The sequence below is a fragment of the Hakea prostrata genome, unplaced genomic scaffold (assembly GCF_041222555.1).
Source record: "Hakea prostrata isolate BN-2017 unplaced genomic scaffold, UWA_Hpros_2 contig_117, whole genome shotgun sequence".
NCBI lineage: Eukaryota > Viridiplantae > Streptophyta > Magnoliopsida > Proteales > Proteaceae > Hakea > Hakea prostrata.
In genome coordinates this window covers 133574-145181 of record NW_028291236.1, presented here as the reverse complement: position 1 = coordinate 145181, position 11608 = coordinate 133574, and the positions used below count along the sequence as shown (strand labels likewise).

Here is an 11608-nt window from a genome sequence, read left to right as displayed (position 1 = left end):
AATAAATCAAGTGACCTTGTTGTTTTACCCTTTGAACCTAATTCAGGATTTAAACATCTTGACTTAGTTTGAGTATCATCACATGACCTATGTCACAAGTTTTAAACCCAATCCTTAGACACTTCAAGATGCTTCATCAATAACTAGAATATAATGTATGCCATGTTTCGATAGCTAGAAATGAAAATGGGTACATTTCTGCAAGATAAACGAGGCAAAATTTCTCTATGGAGTTTTATGAGAAGAAGCACGCTCAAATGGCTATGTGCTCTTCACTCGAACTCCAGTTTTTAACTCAACTAGCAATATGATCAACCTTGGTTTAAAAATACTGCATCCATGTATAGATTTGGATACATACCTTTCATAAAAAAGGAGGAAAAGGAAGGTTGAAGGCGGGGCCGGGGCCGGGGACCGGGCAAGGGGGCTAAATTTAACAAGGTGAAGCTTAAAAGTATATCTTTGCCAAATGTTTGACTAATTGACCACAAACAGATTGAGATTTGACACAGTGGAATCCGCTCATCCAGGTATTCTTCTGGAGTATATGGGATGAGAAAATTAACAGAACAAGTAGAGGCAGCATTAGACCATCTTTCAAAGTGGTAGACATCAACAGGATATCAAGAGACAAATACCTGTGTACATTTACAAGCATTCTTTTATGATACTTGAGATGGGGAAAAGGCAATAATGCAAATCCGGATCTCTAAAATTTTCAAATGATTCAAGGAGTAGGAACTGCTGGATTGAATTCCACAGGCAAATACGAACAAAAAATTAATAATAGGCTAAAAGAAAAAGAGTAAACTACTTGACATCCCCTGATGTATCTTACAATCAAATGAACATCCCTATATACATCACCTACTTTACAATCACCATTTCACTTAAATCTAATCTGTCAGCATTTTATGGTTACTATGTATTGAATTTTGAAAATCAACTATTTGTTGACCATACTACCTTGATAAGGTAGATGTTATATAATTACCCAAGTGAAAATTACACTATTACCCTCAAATGCTATATCAATCCCATCCCCCATCATCATCTTCTACCATGTAAAACATCATCTTCTAACTTACACCAAACCTCTTTACTTCTCTTCGGTTGCTGGGACCCCTTCTTTCCCTAGTATATCCATTTGATCCGAGACCTTCCTCTGCTTTGAGGTTTTCAATTTTCTGACAATCTCAACAAGCAAAGAACTGCAATTTTGGACAATACTTTGTCCTGGAACAACTGGTGTGATGGTTGACTAACTATCTGCAAAGCTCTCATCTAAAGATTTTTAGAAGACTAAAATGTGAAACTTAAAAAAAAATGATAAATGCACTACAAGTTACCAAATACAGGTCGGAAAACCAAGAGAATTATCAAGGTCCAAGTTTTAAACATGAAACTTAAGTGAATCAAAATTCCAGCACTTGTAGGGATGTTCCTGAGATGTCAATCGTGGTTGTTGAAATCATGGAGTTTTTGAAGAATAAAGACCCTGTAGCATTACAAGGGGAGGTCGAGAAGCAAAGATTATAGGAGGTTATAGCTAAAAGATGGCATAATTAGCATTATGGTGGAAGATAAACATCCGTGGAAGAGATACAAACACAATTAAGCATGGTACCCTTCACTCCAAACTATACCAAAAAGCTAAGTGGTGGGATAGTTCCAGTTCCTAGCTCTGGTCCCAATATTAAAACCTTTAACCCAATGCCCCCAAATGTATTTCTTCCTAATCCATTTGCACTTGAAATGATGAAATTTTTCTGCACTCTCCGCCTCCCATAACAACTCTAGCAGCGCCTTTTTTCCAACTTCATGCGTTGGTATTTTAGCAAGTAAATTAAAAAACAAGTCAAGATATTTCTAAAGACACTTTTCCAAAGGCGACATCTCCGTCTCAAAAGACAGCGAGATAAAAAGTCTTTAACAGCCAAGATAAGTATTTTACCAGCATCCACTGTCCTATTCCATCTGCAAATCACTCAGCATTGCCAGTTATATTCAATCCATTCAACTTCAAAAGTACGACATAACATCACTGAGATACCCATATTTATAATCAAACATCGGAAGTTGTTTAACAAACTTCAACATTTACCTTCGTAATGAAGAAACAGTGAAATCTCAAAACGTTTTAATGACAATAATATCGATAAACAATCGTCGATCCAAACTCCCAGAGAGTTCATATTTAATCCCATCAATGAAATAATCAGAGTGCTTAAGCCCATTAAATATTCAGGTTCCCAGGAAACGACAGAAGCTTGAAAGGAAACACGCGATCAAAGAAGAGGCAGTACCTTATCTTTACCTTATCTTCGGCGAGAAGAGGAAGGTGGAGAAGAATTTCTAGCGGTTCGGTATCAGCTGCCATTACTATGAACTCTGATGTACCCCTATTCAGTGTCTTGGTAGCTAAAGTAGGATAACTATAAGCCATTACATATTAAGTTAAAAGATGTGCAGGGCTTTAGATTTAAGCTTCACGGAGGGCAAGGAAACAAACCTTCATTAGCACTTTTTTGAGCTGTTTGTAGTTCGCAGGTAGTTGAATAAGATCCAGAATGGTTATTGTGAGCTGGGCAACAGCCAACGGGTACGCTTTCGGATTCACGGCTTCGGCGGTCTTGCAGAAGCAGATCAATATAAATACATCTATTCAAATCAAATATAATCACCAAAAGAGAAAAATGAAGTGAAGAGAAAGAAGAGAAGATTGTACCATTTCCGATGATCGAAGACCAGCAAAACTAGGGTTTTTCAGTTCTCTGCAGTCTGCACCGGCGAAGTAAGGGTTTTAAGGAGGGGATTAGGGAAGAAGGTTACAAGAGAGAAACGGCTATCAGGTGTTTGGTTACAGTTGGAAGTCCACCCAGGATCCTAAGGTTTTTTTGGCAATTGGGTCTTACATAATCTCCATGGAATACAACGACCGGCTGAACCATGAGCCAATACCGGTTCGTTCAGGGTGACATCCTTTCTGGTAATGGGAAAGTACCATGGACGTCTATAACTCTGTTTAAAACTGAACCAAATAAGGCCAGTCCGGACTGACATGCCGAAATTTGGATTTTTATTTCCAGCAGCCGCGGTTGGCTGCCACCAACGGTCTAGATTTCACCATTCTTACAAATGTGTGGGTACGAATGTAAATATAATTTTATTTTTTTACCGTTAAAGGTTTTTTATTTTAAAATTTTACAAAACCAAACCCTGCTCTCCATCTATCGGACTGCTTCTCTTCGGTTTTCCGTTCAATATTGTTATCAACGACACACGCGCAATAGGACAAATAGGGACTAAAACTGTTGGAATTTATTAATATGATTAATAAATTAAATGCCCAAGGGCAATATTGGAAACTCACTATTAGGGCGGTTACAAAATAGGGTTATATATTTTGGTAACCACCGCATTAGTAAGTAAGTGTGTGATTCATTCGCACGAGATTTATCTCTGAGAAACGGCGGCTCCATCTCTCTCTCCCTCTCTCTTAGAATCGCAGGCTTAGAAATTCTTCTTTCCTAGTATTTGATCTTCATTCCATTAATCCACGGCATTTGGGTTGTGGATATTATTCCCTTTCCCTGTGATTGTGGAATCTCGCCGGTAAATCTTTGGTGGTGGAACGAGAACGTGGAGCTAGACTTCCGCGACGAATACTTCAAGTAAGGGAAAGCAAATCCAGGTAAGGAATTTTTTCTCCATCAATTAATTGAATTGAATTACTTTTGATGTATTACCAACATTGGCATTAGAGCCATTGGTTCCCACGGTTCTTTGTTCCTCCCCATTGTTTATTTTAATTGTATGGATCCAATGGGAGGATCAAGGGTTTAATACGAAACCCATGGGAGAATTGATAGGGTTTTATGGAAACCCTTATTTTGGTTCGGATCCGAGTGGGAGATCTTTGTGAATTTCCTTAATGAAGATTTGCATGAATTGATAATCCATGATGATAATTTTTTGTTTAAAATTTATTGTTGGATTTTTTTCATGTGTTTTTGGATGATTTTTTGAGTGAAAAAACGTGTTTTACCGTTTTTTGGAAAATTTTCGTTTATGAAAAATTCAGAAAAAACGCCGTTTCCGGTCGACACGCCGCAGACGGATTTTCCGTGCTGGCGATGACCGATCATCCGTCTGGTCACAGGAATGCCGACGGTCATCCGTCTGGGCATAAAAGGCGAACGTAAATTCCGTGCAGGCGGCACGCGCAATCCGTCTGGGAGATGGATTTTTTTGGATATTGGTCTGTCCAGTTCAGAATGTGTTTCTAACTTACTGGACACCAATGGCCCAACAATCTGTGTGATGTTTGGGCATTGAGGGCTTATTGGGGCCTAGTGGGAGCTAATGAGGTAGAAGTGTTCTGTGTGAACCACCTCATAGTTTTAACATGATTGTATGTTTTATTTTAATAAAACTATTTTTTATTTATGGGTCTATCAATCATGTTTCTTGCACAAAATGAAGCTAGTGTATAAGTCTATGTGGGTTTGCATGAGAATTTGATTGAATGTTTTTTTAGCATCTCTTTTGGTTTAAGTGCTTATCCCATAGGTTGACTATGCTAGTGTGATTTTTTGTTGCATGAGTTGTGTTTTATGCTAGATTTATTGAACTCATTCTTGTATGTAATATCTCTAGAAAAATGGTCGCTACCAAGAGCATTGTTGCTTGACCTCACTAAAGGAGATAAGTCGAATGAGAGGAATTATGACCTTTGGCACCGAAAGGTGCAATATCTCCCGGAAGAGCAGGGATATGCTAGAGACCATAAACCAGACCATGAACCCACTCCGAGGAAGGTACCACCGCACAAAGATCGCAGGGACCTTGATATATACAATGCTTGGAAGAGGAAAGACCGGGTAGCCAAGATTACAATCCTGAGCTCCATGAGGGATGACATGATGCTTCGTTATGAGAAGCATAGGACTGCAAAGTCTTTGTGGGAGGCTGTGAAGTTCCAGTATGGAGGGACTTCCACCACAAGAGGCCGCCGCTCGGACTCACTTTTGACGGTTATAAGATGCGCCGGGTCACACCATGAGGCAAGATATAACCATCATGTCTAACATGATTAGTGAGTTGAGCGCATGTGGGCGCCAAAAGACTGATGAGGAGCAAGTCTCCGCAGTCATCAGGTCATTGCCAAAGACTTGGGAGCATATGAAGATCTTCTTGACTCATGCTGATGAGGTCAAGACTTTCGATCAAGCTGCCAAGCACCTTGAGCTTGATGAGGATCGGATGTTGGCCGATACCCCTCAAATCGATGTATTTGCTGCTTTGAAGCTAGCACTAGTAAGGGTGCGAGGCTTCAAGCGCAAGAGAGAGAAAGCTCAACCTCAGCGGTCCAAGCAAAGTAACCAGGGTGGGAACAAAAAACAAGAGTGGGCCCAAGCGTTCAAGGGGGACTAGTGCTGGCAAGAAGAAATCAGCTTTGATTTGCTTCGAGTGCCGAAAGCCTGGTCATTTTGCTCGTGATTGCACCGAGCAAGAGGTATGTCTTGTGTGTTATACCTCATCTTGTTATGTAACAAGTTCTACTATGCTTCTTTAACGAAATCCTTTGTGGATTGTTGATTCAGGCGCGACAGAACACATAACAAGGGAAAGCTCGAGCTTCGTGGAATACCGTCGTATTCCAAGAGGAAGCAAAAGAATAACAATGGGGAACAGCTCAAGCGTGGAGGTTCATGGCATAGGCACATGCAAATTAGTTTTGCGAGGTGGCCGGATCATTTATTACTCCATGATGTGTCGTATGCTCCAGACATTCGGCGAAATCTTGTTTCTGTTATTTATCTTTTAAGACATGGTTTTAGAGTTGTATTTGAAAACAATTCTATGGTTTTGTATCTGGGTGATACAGTTTATGGTTATGGTTTTCTTGATAATGGTTTCATTGTATTGGATACAATTAATTATTCATTTAATTCTAGTAGTGCTTTTGTTTGCCAAAATACTGTGTGTATTGATTCTAATTTGTGGCATGCTAGACTAGGACATATTGGCTTAGATAGGATGAACAAGTTTGGCAAGAGAAGGTCTCTTAGGCCAAGGTTCACTATCCGATTTGCCAACCTTGTGAGTCATGTCTAGCAGAAAAAGCAACTAGAAAACCATTTAAAAAGGCTTTGAGAGCCTCTCTTCCTTTAGAACTTATCCATTCGGATGTGTGTGGACCCATGAATGTGCATACTAGAAAAGGACAGTCATATTTCATCACATTCATAGATGACTATACAAGGTATGGTCACATTTATCTAATTTCTCATAAGTCGAAGCTCTGGAATGTTTTAAGAAATTCATGAGCTTGGTTGAGAATCGATCGAGATAAAAGGATTAAAACTCTTAGAACGGATAGAGGTAGAGAGTATCTCTCCGATATGTTCAAAGGGTTATGTGATGAAAAGGGGATATCTAGACAACTTACTATTCCAGGGACTCCACAACAAAATGGGGTTGGCTTGAGAGGAGGAATAGAACCTTGCTAGACATGGTGAGATCCATGATGGCGCAGAAAATATACCCATCTCTTATTGGGGAGATGCTTTGTTGATCATGCGGCCTATATCCTCAACAGAGTTCCAACCAAATCGGTTCCTTCCACACCATATGAGTTGTGGACCGGAAGGAAGCAGATTTGAGTTACTTGCGCGCATGGGGATGTGCAAGATATGTTCACTCTACTTCTCACCAATATGGAAAGCTTGGACCCAGAGGAAGAAAGTGTATCTTTGTGAGATATTCCGAACCCTCAAAGGGCCATGTCTTCATTGGACTAGATGAGAGTGAGAGGAGAACGGAACTTGAGTCTAGGGATGCAACATTCTTGGAGAATGATTTTCCATCTCTTTCAGGAGTTAACAAAGAATCATCGGAATTCTTTGAGATACAAGATAGTGGTCTTGTCACTCCAGGGATTCAGATTCTGGATAATAAACCTGGGGTTCATCCAGATATCCTAGTGGGAGTGGGAGTGCAGATGTGATAGCTACCTTAGACGGTGAGCAATCTGACATGCACTTGCGCCGTAGTGGGCGCGGGCTAGTTCCTCGTCGACGTTTCGACATAGAGGATGAAGCCTACATGGTAACTCCTGAAGAGATCCACTGTGAGATGATTTTAGTCGATGAGCATGAACCAAAGAGCGTGCAGGAAGCTCTTGCGGGGTCAAGCTCAAGGGAATGGTTAAAAGCAATAAAGGAAGAGTTGGAGTCGATGAAAGTTAATCATGTCTGGGACTTGGTTGACTTGCCGCCAGGCTGAAAGGCGATTGGGAACAAGTGGGTTCTCAAGATCAAAAGAAAGGCGGATGGATCTATTGAGAGATTCAAGGCTCGTTTAGTGGCTAAGGGCTACACCCAACGAGAGGGCGTTGATTATGAGGAAACTTTTTCCCTTGTGGTTAGGTTTGCCTCAATTCGCCTCATACTAGCCATTGTTGCTCAGTTGGACTTGGAGCTTTATCAGATGGATGTAAAAACTGCTTTTCTCAATGGAGAACTTGAGGAAGAGATCTATATGGATCAACCTCAAGGCTTTGAAGCACATGGACTTGAGCGCAAAGTGTGCAAGCTTAAGAAGTCCATATATGGCTTAAAGCAAGCATCTAGACAGTGGAATGTGCGCTTCCACCAAGCTATGATGGAAAATGGTTTTTCCATGCTTGAGGAAGACCACCGTGTTTACACCAAGAGATCTCGATAATAATTATGTCATTCGACACCGTACGTAGATGACATACTTATGGCTAGCAATAGCAAGGAGCTATTGGAAACCATTAAGAAATGGTTGTCCTCCGTATTTGATATGAAGGACATGGGTGAAGCAAGCTATGTGCTTGGTGTCAAGATTGTCGAAAATAGGCAAAAGAGATTACCTGGGTTTATCTCAAGAGACCTATATTGACAATGTCTTGACGAGATACTGAGATGCACAACCGCAAACCAATTGATACTCCAAAGGAGAAGGGTTTGCATTTGAGCCTTGATATGGGTCCTAAGACTCCAGAGGAGAAAACCAAGATGGAAAGAGTTCCATATTCCGGTGCGGTGGGTAGCCTTATGTACGCTATGATGTGTACTAGGCCGGATATTTGTTATGCAAGTGGGTTTGGTTAGTCGGTACCAATCAAACCCGGGCATAGAGCACTCGAAAGCGATCAAGAGGATATTGAGATATCTCGGAGGAACGAGTAACTACATGTTGTGTTACCAAGGATCGGATTTGCGGTTAGTTGGCTATAGTGATGCCGATCGGGCTGGAGACATCGATGAGCGCAAATCAACCTCTGGATATGCTTTCTTGCTGAATGGCGGGGCCATTTCGTGGTGTAGCAAGAAGCGGGCTTGTATATCCCTCTCGACCATGGAAGCAGAGTATGTGGCATGCTCAGCTGCGGTTCAAGAGGCTGTTTGGTTGAGGAGATTCCTTCGACATACTGGGATTGTGATGACATCCAAAGAGGCTGCCCTTGTCTATTGTGATAGTACGGCAGCTCTTAGCTATGTCAAGGACCCCAAGTATCATGGGAAGACCAAACATATACAGTTGAGATATCACTTTGTTAGAGACATTACATCAAGAAAGAAAGTTGTACTTAAGCACATATCTACTAGTTTGATGGTAGCTGACCCTCTTACCAAACCTATAGCCAAGGATGTTTTTATTTCTCATGTAAAATCCTTGGGCTTGCGTAGATTGTGACTTATTATTGTACTGAGACTTTCTTATTAATGAATAATATGAGTTCATTCCAGCATTTTTTTATTCACTTTATGTGTGATTGTGTTTTGCTAGCATAAAACAAAATATGTCAATAGGTAAGAGAATGGCTCACTCACACGAGCATTCGCCTCTGGCGCCTTGGAGGCGAGCAGAGATGAGACGGATTGTGAATGACTTTGTGTAGGTCAATTCATAATCATGATGTCGCCTTGATTTGGAATCAAGATGAGTTTCTCTATTGTGAAGAGAATCGACATGAATGTTCCCACTATTCATGTTGCCTATAGGAGTCAGGTGCAAGTACTTTATGTGGCGCTAGGGTGGCGACAATAAAGAAACTTGGGTTAGGCGCAAGGGGTTGCAACTGGACTAAGACCTGTATGGTGTTGAGATGGACATACGTTCTATTGTATATAGAATGCTCCACCATAGCACATATATCATACTATGTGTGCTTAGCGATCATTGGAAATGAGAGGATGGATCCCTGCTCCTCTCATTGTGTGAGTCCTGGACCTTATGGTCCATTAGTGTTCTTAGTGACTTTCGACGACATCATGAAACGAAGGGTTGATGTGGCTACTTTGGGGTGTTACCTATGATCATGATTGATTCGACCTAAAGGGGCACTACCGGGAAAGGAGTCAATCCTAAGTGTAGTGATGGTCTGGGGCGAAAGGAAAGGTTTGATTCAACTGCACCCTAAAAAGTGTTTGTCTGGGCGCCAACTGTATGTGTTACAGTAGTGAACATTTTAAGGACAAGAAGTTGATCTCTCAGAGGGATCGAGATACCTTTAGTCTGGTGAGTTTGAATAAACCTAGGACACTATGTTATACTAATGCTTATTTGATTTGTTTCTATGAGTGATGTGCCATTCTGGCCTTCTGGGAAGGTTTCTAGTTTGGGGCTCACGCATGCAGGTATATCACTGGTCGCACAACCCATCTTGCCAGTATGACTTGTGGATATTAGTGTCTGGGACACAGGTGGTCTATGTATCCGGGATACATAGTGAAGAGATCAATATATATGTATATCTCGGGATATGCATGTGTATCTGGGACACAAGAGGTCTATGTATCCGGGATACATAGCGAGAGATTGAATGTGTATATCCGGGATATACAAGTGTGTCCGGGACACATTGAAAGATTAACACTTGCCCTTGTGCAAGTGGGAGCTGTTGGAATTTATTAATATGATTAATAAATTAAATGCCCAAGGGCAATATTGGAAACTCACTATTAGGGCGGTTACAAAATAGGGTTATATATTTTGGTAACCACCGCATTAGTAAGTAAGTGTGTGATTCATTCGCACGAGATTTATCTCTGAGAAACGGCGGCTCCATCTCTCTCTCCCTCTCTCTTAGAATTGCAGGCTTAGAAATTCTTCTTTCCTAGTATTTGATCTTCATTCCATTAATCCACGGCATTTGGGTTGTGGATATTATTCCCTTTCCCTGTGATTGTGGAATCTCGCCGGTAAATCTTTGGTGGTGGAACGAGAACGTGGAGCTAGACTTCCGCTGCGAATACTTCAAGTAAGGGAAAGCAAATCCAGGTAAGGAATTTTTTCCCCATCAATTAATTGAATTGAATTACTTTTGATGTATTACCAACAAAAATGTAATCAGCGAACGAATGTCGACACCGTGATGGAGACTAATGATGCCCTACAACAGTGGTTCCAGAAAAATTTGAAGGCTCAAATCCATTAATGGCCTCTTAAAAAAAAATCCATTAACAACCTTGGATCTACAAATCCAGTTTTTAAGGCTTTACAATCATATACATCATAAAATTTAATCCATTTTTTCATTGTTTCCTATCAATCTCTCTTGTTGTTTTTCTGTGTCAAATTATGTACTCTTCCTTTCTCCGGTGTAAAATTAGGTCATTGCCAGTGGTTAAAATTTAGGTCGTCCGAGGTAATGGACACAAGGCATCCAGATCTTCCATCGGCAACTGACATTTCAAACATACGGAATAGCCACACATCTCTGCAACCTTCACCATTAATTCTATACAAATTGCATTCACAATCTCAATTTCGAAAACGAAAAATAAAATTTGGAAGAGAAACAATGAGCGGTTAACAAACGAGATGGAACGATCAACTGAAAGGATTTTGATCTGTCCTCCGACGTAACGAAGCTTGCCGTCCCGATAACGGGGGAAAATCTTGCCGCTGAAACTATAGAGGAATTTCAGGTTCGGTGCTTTGATAGCGACGTCCATGCTTCGCAAGAGTTCTTGGAATTAGGTGTAACTTTTTTTAGGTCAAACAAAAGGAGTTTCCAAGGTTATCAAAATATGAATATTGAAGGGAAAACCTAAAAATCTCCAATTGCTTATTCAATTGAAAATCTATTACGGCGCCAAGTTTCTGATTCAAGTGAAAATCTCCAGTTGCTACAACTAGGGCTCCTCTGCCCACGCATGTCGTTGCCGCACCATCGGATCTATTAGAGCTTTTGATGAAGAGGTTTTCATCGTGGTCGTGATTAAGGGATCACGGATCTCTGATTCACTTGTCCAAAGATCGAATAAACGGAGGCAAAAATCAGGGATTATCGATGGTGAAGCAGTTCGGTGGATGGAGAACAGGGTTTGATTTTGTAAATGTCTAAAATAGAAAACATTTGAAGATAAAAAAAACAAAATTATATATTACATTCATACCCTCGCATTTTTAATTCCAACCGTTATATATGTTTTTATAATGTTTACCAAAAAAAAAAAGATACGTTTTTATAATCGTGGTGAAATCTGGACCGTCGGCGGCAGTGAACCGTGGCTGCTGCAAATAAAAATCCCCGAAATTTGGATGCAGTGGTAACTGTCTCAGAAAA

At 40.7% G+C, this 11608-nt stretch overlaps 1 long non-coding RNA gene across 1 annotated transcript; it reads right to left on the bottom strand.

Moving 5' to 3' along the window:
* Positions 1–917: 917 nt before the first annotated feature.
* On the bottom strand, positions 918–2863 carry LOC148998832 (uncharacterized). The gene is made up of 3 exons (XR_016171099.1): positions 2729–2863; positions 2513–2632; positions 918–2435 (listed from the first exon to the last, which is right to left on the bottom strand). It is a non-coding gene; the product is annotated as an uncharacterized LOC148998832 (long non-coding RNA).
* Between the last annotated feature and the right edge of the window lie 8745 nt (positions 2864–11608).